Below are 7,525 nucleotides of genomic sequence, written 5' to 3'. Positions count from 1 at the left end.
ATTTAGATACCAAAGTGACATTTGAAATAGCATGTTAGTCAGAAAAACAAAAGAAAGAGCCTATATTTTGTACTTTTAGTGAAATCACCCTAGAAGATGGTGTAGTATTTAGAGAAACTCTGATACAGAACAGAGCTAGAAGTGCAAAGTGATGAGAAAGAGGCCCAAGAATGAAGTCAGCACTGACAGAACTTATGCTGTGTATGTGGAGAACTTTCCCAAATTTTCATCGCTCAGGTAAACTAAAGTGATTGCACCACAAGTCTGTTATCAGCCATAAGAACACTCACACAGTGACCTCTGTAGCCCTGGTGACCTGAACTCAAGGGAGATCAAAAACAGGTGCAGATAGAGACTGGTTTTTAAAAATAACATGGTGCATGTAACTCCATGGTGACCAGGGGAGGATGACAACTCAGTGGTGCACATCACCTGCCTCCTCATTTCTCCCACCACAGCAAGTTAGGAAACGAAAAGAGGAGAGAAAAAGAGTGGCATTTCTGTGCTGATCAGGTAACAAAAAGAAATTCAAGATGTGAAGAGCTTTTTATAACATCAGAGGAATTTGGAACTCTCAAGCTAAATTAATTATAGAGAAACAGGTACATTTTATTGCGTTTGAAATTTATAGCTATTGTAGTTGCTATATTTATACTCCACTACAATAATATTAGCAACACGCCATGTAGTATGTACTTATGATTTACTATATACTGTGATAAATATTTATATGCATTATGCACTTTATTGGAAATGTTCCAATAGTCACCAATTTACAGACAAAGAAACTGACATTCCTGTTTCAAATCACTAAATCTTTAAGGGTAATGTAGATCTGATTTTTAAAATTTTGATTTTAAATTCTTAATGACTATGAACATAGCTTCAGAGATGAGATCTGTCCTTTGTGACTTGGATGAGTGAGATCAGCAATCTTGGTAGGTGATGAAAGGAAAGAGGCAATGATCTAGTCCACACTATGTGTTTCACACACACATGCCAACTACTAGTCATCTCTGCTAAGCAAAGAATGGGTAACTCATTTTCTTTCTTTCTTTTATGCTACTGTAGGCTGTTATGAAGATGATTGCCAAAAATAGTAGATGTTTTAACAAACTTGATACTGCAGAACAAGCGAGTACAAATTATTGAAATGAGGAACATAGAATAAAATGAAAATAACAATCATTGAAACTATAAACTCATCTGAATTTAAAAAAAATCAAACCACAATTGGCAAGCAAAAATCATATAAAATGATTAGCTGTTCTGCAGGAATGAATTTAACTTGTGTCTTCTAGAAATCCAGAGGTTGGTGTAAGGGAATAGAGAGATCCATAATGAAACGCATGACATAACACAATTTGTGAACTACATCATATCCTTGTTTCTCAAGAACATTCTTGAGTAAAGCTGAGGAGTAAAGCTCATCGCAGTGATTGTGAATTAATCAGTTTCTTAGGCCTCACCTGAGACTTATTGAATCAGAATCTGCATTCCCATTTCATTTCCAGATGATTTGCATGCTCATCCGTTTGCAGAGTACAATTTATTTAAAAATAAGGCATGTTAATATATACATGTTTGGTATCATACCCAGTGCCTTAATGGTAACTGTACCACTGAGGCTACACACGGTTAATTTTATCCTGGTGTTAGCCTCAGATTAAATTCTCCTCTCTAATACAACACTCCTGAATATACTGATAGAATTCTTTCTGGCTGCAATACCATGTTACCGTTTTTCCATTAATGAGCTTTATTCTCCTTACAAAGCATGTTGGCATATTCTAGCCTCTAATAACCATCATAGATTCTGCTTACAGTTAGTTGTTTTGTATTTTTGTTCCTATAAAACTTCGTATGGAAGTTCTAGCAATGTGATTGGAGTTTTATTCCTTGTGTTTTATTTTTGACTAGAGAAACTATTCCTTTCTTAAATATCTTGATATTGTCAGTGATATACCAGGAATTAGTATATTTGGAACCTAACTGGTTGTCTGCAATTCCTTCTAGACATCAGTTGACATATTTTTTTTAAAAAGATTTATTTTCTAAGTGTGATTTCTTTATTCATTCCCTGCATAAATTCATCATGAATTAATCATATGATTATTTTCTTAGCATACATACTATTTTTTATAAGGAATTCTAGTAGGAGATTAAAAAGTTATTCTATTGCATAATGAGTTCACATATTTAGCCTTTACTTTGAAGTAATGTGGTATAAATTTTGGTGACTACCCTATACTTTAGGGTTGTTGGCATTGCTTTTGTTGCTGAAAATTTCACAAAATATTTAAAATGTATAGTAATATAAACTTAAATAATATTTCTGGCAAGTAAATGAAAAGTAACCAAATAATTTGCTTTCACTTTTCGTACTAACCTAGTTTGGTGACAAACGGATATTCCTGTTATGTTTAATGTACTTCCACTTTTTTCTGGGTTCACTAATAAATACAGGTATTGACAATATGCAAAATATTATTGACTAACATTTTAATTGTTTTTAACAACTCTTTTGTTATGTGTAAAGAATATATTTTTCTAGTCATTTTATCTTTTGTATTTTATGGCACTTTTGCAATATGTAACTTAAAAATTTACATAGTAAATTATACTGATGTTTATTTTCACAAAATCTAATTTTATATTATATATCTTTATATCGCTAATGTCCAGAGGATCATCCCACTGGCTGCAGTGTCAAAGATGATGTCTAATTTCTAAAACACTGTTTTATAGCTTCCTATTACTGGTCCTGGGGTGTAAGATGAACTCGATAGACATTGTATGACTGACTATACTTGAAATACAACTAAAATGAATTTAATTAATTGAATACATTTTAAATTCTACACCAAATATCATTCTTTAAAATTCTGTGGGATTTTGTAATCTTAATAAACACTTGAAATAATTAAATACAACCTCTATAATTAACTTAAGTTTTAATATTCATCATTTTGAAAATTATATCTTAATCTATCAGAAAAAAAATAATCTTCAGGCTTTGAGGTCTTGATTCTATTTAGATGAACTTATTAGCAGAGTTCTTAAACTAGAGTGTTCATGATGGAGTAAGAATATTTGTAACATAACTGCATGCTGTGAAATAAAATTACAGTGTAGAACTGATTTTATTTTCCTTCATTTGCTAATTTGCTAAAGAAACTCATAATTTTTTAAAAATAAGATGATTAATAGCTAATGCTATTATTAAATCATAACACAGACCTAATAGTTATTATTTGAACATAATAACTAAGACTTACAGCATTAATTCTAAACTTTTATGCTTGAACCCTGGTTGTATATTTTGATCCATTTCTATAATTATCCACAACTCTGCAAGGTAAGCACAACTCTTCAAAGACAAATGGAATGGGGTTTGGGTCAGAGTTGAGATGTGTGTGCATATGGGAAAGCTCTGTCAACTGAACAAAAATTTACCCAAATCATATTTACAATCCTAAACATTCTTTTTCATTTTACACAGATCAATGGCCATTTCCACTGATGTACACTAACCAGGATAACTTAACTGAATGGTAACCACGTGGCTGCCACCACATTTGGCAGGTTCCATATGACATCTCATTAATCTTTACAACAAACCTAAGTGACAAGTGTTTCCATATCATTTGACATTTGAAGAGACTAATGTTTGAATTGGGCAGGTTGCCCAAGGTTACACAGTGAGTAAAAGCTAAATCTAGAAGCAGAACTCAGTGACATATCATAAAAAACTCATATTCTGCTCTTGTTCTATATTCCTGTGTGTTTCTTGTTTCCCCAACGAGGTTGATTTTATCCATGCTTAAAGTATCTAAAAGCCTGGCAATTTCAAAAGCGCTTATTTTCATCTTTTATACTGAAACAGTCAAGAACCAGAATAAAATTCAAGTAAAGAGGTAGAGAATTTCATTCAATAATAGCCAGAGTCAAGACAGATCCAGTGACTGTGGCTTGGCTACTTGCATTGTAGTTTTTATAAAGCAGAAGAAGGTTAATGGTAGAGAAACCCCATAATGGTAGTGAAATTGGATGTGGTGAAAATTATGAACTTCCTCAATCAGGATGCCACAAACCTGAAATCAAACAAAGAAAAAAATATCATGACATTTTTGGTGAGAATTACTTTGTACTGGAAGTATTTGACAGTTTGAACTGGATAGCAAGTTGCAGGCAGACCTTGACAGGACTACAATAAGTTAAACACACAAGGCAAAATGGAAAAGCAGAAATGGTCACTGAAGGTATAGATTTTTCCAAGTTTTGAATTTGTGATTTGAAACAAACTGAACTAAAACCTCAAAGTTCTGGAACCATCAGCATGTTTTTTTACAGCCTTCAATACCATATACTTATCTCTAGAGAATTACATGAAATGAGGTTACTTTAAAAATAGTGACTATTACTGGTTAGATTCTAGCATTGTACTAAATGGTGCAGGTCAAGTGGTGGCTGAGCAGCCACTGGCAAGCCTTCATGGTATGTTTCAGGTGATAGGAATAAAAGACCATGGCTTTAACTAGAGTAAGAGAACACTGTCCTGCTGTTTCAGAACACACCATATTATGTCAGTTTTTAGATGCTGAATATTTTCATATATAGTATTGAGTTAATCACATTTTTAAAAATTTTAAAAATAAAAAAATACTGTACTACATTGAATGTGCATACCAACTGGAAGGTGAGTGTAAATTTTGCAAATGTGTGAATGTATTTCAAAACTGAAGATATCAGAGGTTTTACTAAATTAATGTTTGATTGGGAGATATAAGTATGATATAGGTAGGAGAAGTAAAATCATTGAAGAAGGCATGTACCTGGTGGAGATGATTCAGTTAATAACTGAGATAACAACAACAAAAACAGTAAGCTAATTCCCACTGGAAGACAGAAAACTGGTCCCGGTCATCCATAATAATAATAAGGAAAGCAAGGTAAGGCTAAAGAATTTGCAAGGGTTTGTGCATGCGTGTTATAAATCATGACTCAGATTTCAGATTGAGTTCATTAATGAATTTTAAGCAAAATAACAACATAATCGAACATCTATTAAAATAGCATGAATTGAAGATTAAATTGGATTGGGACAAAATCATTGTGAAGAAGCATTATGATGGCATTATACCTTCTCTAGAGATAAAGTCTAGAATGCCTACTTCTTTGTATAAATACACAGAATCAGATATATTTAAAATATATGAAAGATTTTGAACTGATTAAAGAAGAATTTTATGAGTGAAAACTTTGCAAGACATTTATCTGCAGGAATGTTTGAGAATCCCTCAGTGTGGAAAGCTACAAAATTACTAAAATCAAGTGTGTGGATAGCCGCTGGCTATGCACAGAGCTACACAAATCTGTGCACCTATCAATGATATACTATCCATACTTATGCAATCAACAGTATTCTGCTTGATCGGAGGATAACAAAATTCATAAAATGGAATCAATTACTATGTTTTGTTGATTTCTATAGCAAAGGAGCTGAAAAAAACAAACAAAATCTAATCAATTTGTACAAGAAAATCTGTCTAGAGATGTTGATTGAAGTGGGCACTGGAAAAGATGTACAATTTAAAGAAGTTTCTGTAGGTAGCTAAAGTATTCTTGCAAAGGGTAAATAACCTGAGCAAATGACAAGAAAACAGTTTGTGTGTGAAAGGTTAAGTTGGTGCAAGTGAAGGAAAGTTACATAACTGAACATTGATCTTGATGCCTTTTTTGTCCTTAGTTGCCTCATAAAATCTTTCACAAAATCACAGACACCCATCAATTTTACGTTCTAGTAGCTCTCAAATCCCCACTCTCTTCTGAATTTTTTTTCTAAAGTGCATATCTGATTGTAACTTTCATGTGCTTAACATCCTTCAGTGTTTTCCCCTGCTCTCTGTTAGACAAGGTCAATATTCTGTTACAACTTTTGAGACTTTTATGATTCACCTCCTGCTTATCTCTCTGGCTTCTTCTATTACTCAGTCCTGACTTTCTCACTTTTCAACTGTAAATGTTTTAGCCATAAAGAATTTCTTTTCTTTTCACAAACATAGGATGATCTCTCTCACCATTAAATATTGCACATGATTTTTCTTTCTTTTTTACTGATCTATTTTCATTTCACATCACTTCCTCTGGAAACAATCGTCCTTCATCCTCCAGCACTGAGACCAAGAAAATACCTTCTCCTTTTGTGTCTTTTTAACTCTTTGTTTTTATCCATATCTGGTCACACTCACTCTCAATTCGCTTGCTTTTATCCGTATTTGCTGAAGCGCATCAACAGCAGAAGCCTGGTATGGAAACTTCTCAGGCCACACCTTCCCTTGCATTGCCTGAGTCTGCAGTGGCACCTGGCATCAGGTGGTGCTAAATTTGCAGGCATTGAAAGAATGACTGACTGCGTGGCATCATTTTCAAAGATGAAGAGCTATTTAGAAGAGGCTTTATCTGCAAACCAAACAGGTTTCCGATATTTTGCTAGTGCTCTGGGATAAGAAATATAAGCCTAACCTGACACATGGTTTTTATATGGCCTTGAATGAATTTAATCTTTAAAAAAGTTAAAGATGAAGATTAAGTGACTGAAGCATTAAATAGTTCATAAATACTAAAAATATTTACCCCATGGCCGTAAAAATAGTTTGCTGACATCTGTTCCAACAGACAGGTGATATATTGTATTTGCAAATTTTCTTTACAATCGCAATGACCCTAATGTGCTTCCAGAAAACATGTGACTACTTATATATAAGTGTTCTGATTTAGCTTCTACACTTAAAAATCCTGTTATGTAAATTATTTCTCATTTGTCTTTTGAAAATTAAAGGAAGGAATTTGTTACTTATTTTATACCTTTTCTGCTGATATGGTTTTATTATTCTATGACAAGGCTTTTTATTGAAGTTTGTAATTCAAATTTATGTATTTATGTATTTATGTATTTATTTATTTATTTATTTATTTATTTATTTTGATACCAGAGATTGAACTCACCTCACACCTGCACAAGCCTGGCAGGTGCTTGTGCAGCTGAGCTAAACCCTAAACTCCTGTAGATCAAGTCTGAAGTCTTAAGTTGACTAGACATTGTTTCCTGCATGGTTTATCTCCTCAGTCAGTGCCCAAAGAACTCTGAGAAGTTGTAGGCATATGCAGGTGCAGACACAAGGGCCAGCTTCTTCTCCAGTGCTGTGGAAAGAGACTGTACATCATAGGGAAGAACACTATGCTCCCCTATGCCACCTGGACAGAGTCCTGGGAGAGTGATCTCCCGGGGTATCCATGTTGATATGACAAGGTTTAAACTATAATTCTATGATGTTAATGTAATCAAAATGAAAAAAAGGAATGGAAAAAAAGGCTTCTTAGATTTATGTTTTTATAAATTAAAAACTTAAATCTCAGAGCCTTACATAGCCAATTAATATACTATTTGCCATTAGTTTTGTAATTTATTCCTTGCACACCATGGTTATCATATAAATGATTGGTGAAAGAAAGAATGAGTGAG

At 33.3% G+C, this 7,525-nt stretch overlaps 1 non-coding gene across 1 annotated transcript; it reads right to left on the bottom strand.

Moving 5' to 3' along the window:
• Window positions 1-7,099: 7,099 nt before the first annotated feature.
• LOC111754637 (small nucleolar RNA SNORA73 family) lies at window positions 7,100-7,303 on the bottom strand. Its single transcript, XR_002789319.1, has one exon. It is a non-coding gene; the product is annotated as a small nucleolar RNA SNORA73 family (small nucleolar RNA).
• Between the last annotated feature and the right edge of the window lie 222 nt (window positions 7,304-7,525).

The sequence above is a fragment of the Cavia porcellus genome, unplaced genomic scaffold, assembly GCF_034190915.1.
Source record: "Cavia porcellus strain 051 isolate PalLab524CR breed Dunkin Hartley unplaced genomic scaffold, mCavPor4.1 scaffold_10, whole genome shotgun sequence".
Classification (NCBI taxonomy): Eukaryota; Metazoa; Chordata; class Mammalia; order Rodentia; family Caviidae; genus Cavia; species Cavia porcellus.
Note: the sequence above shows the minus strand (reverse complement) of the source record. Positions and strands in the feature narration are given on the sequence as shown.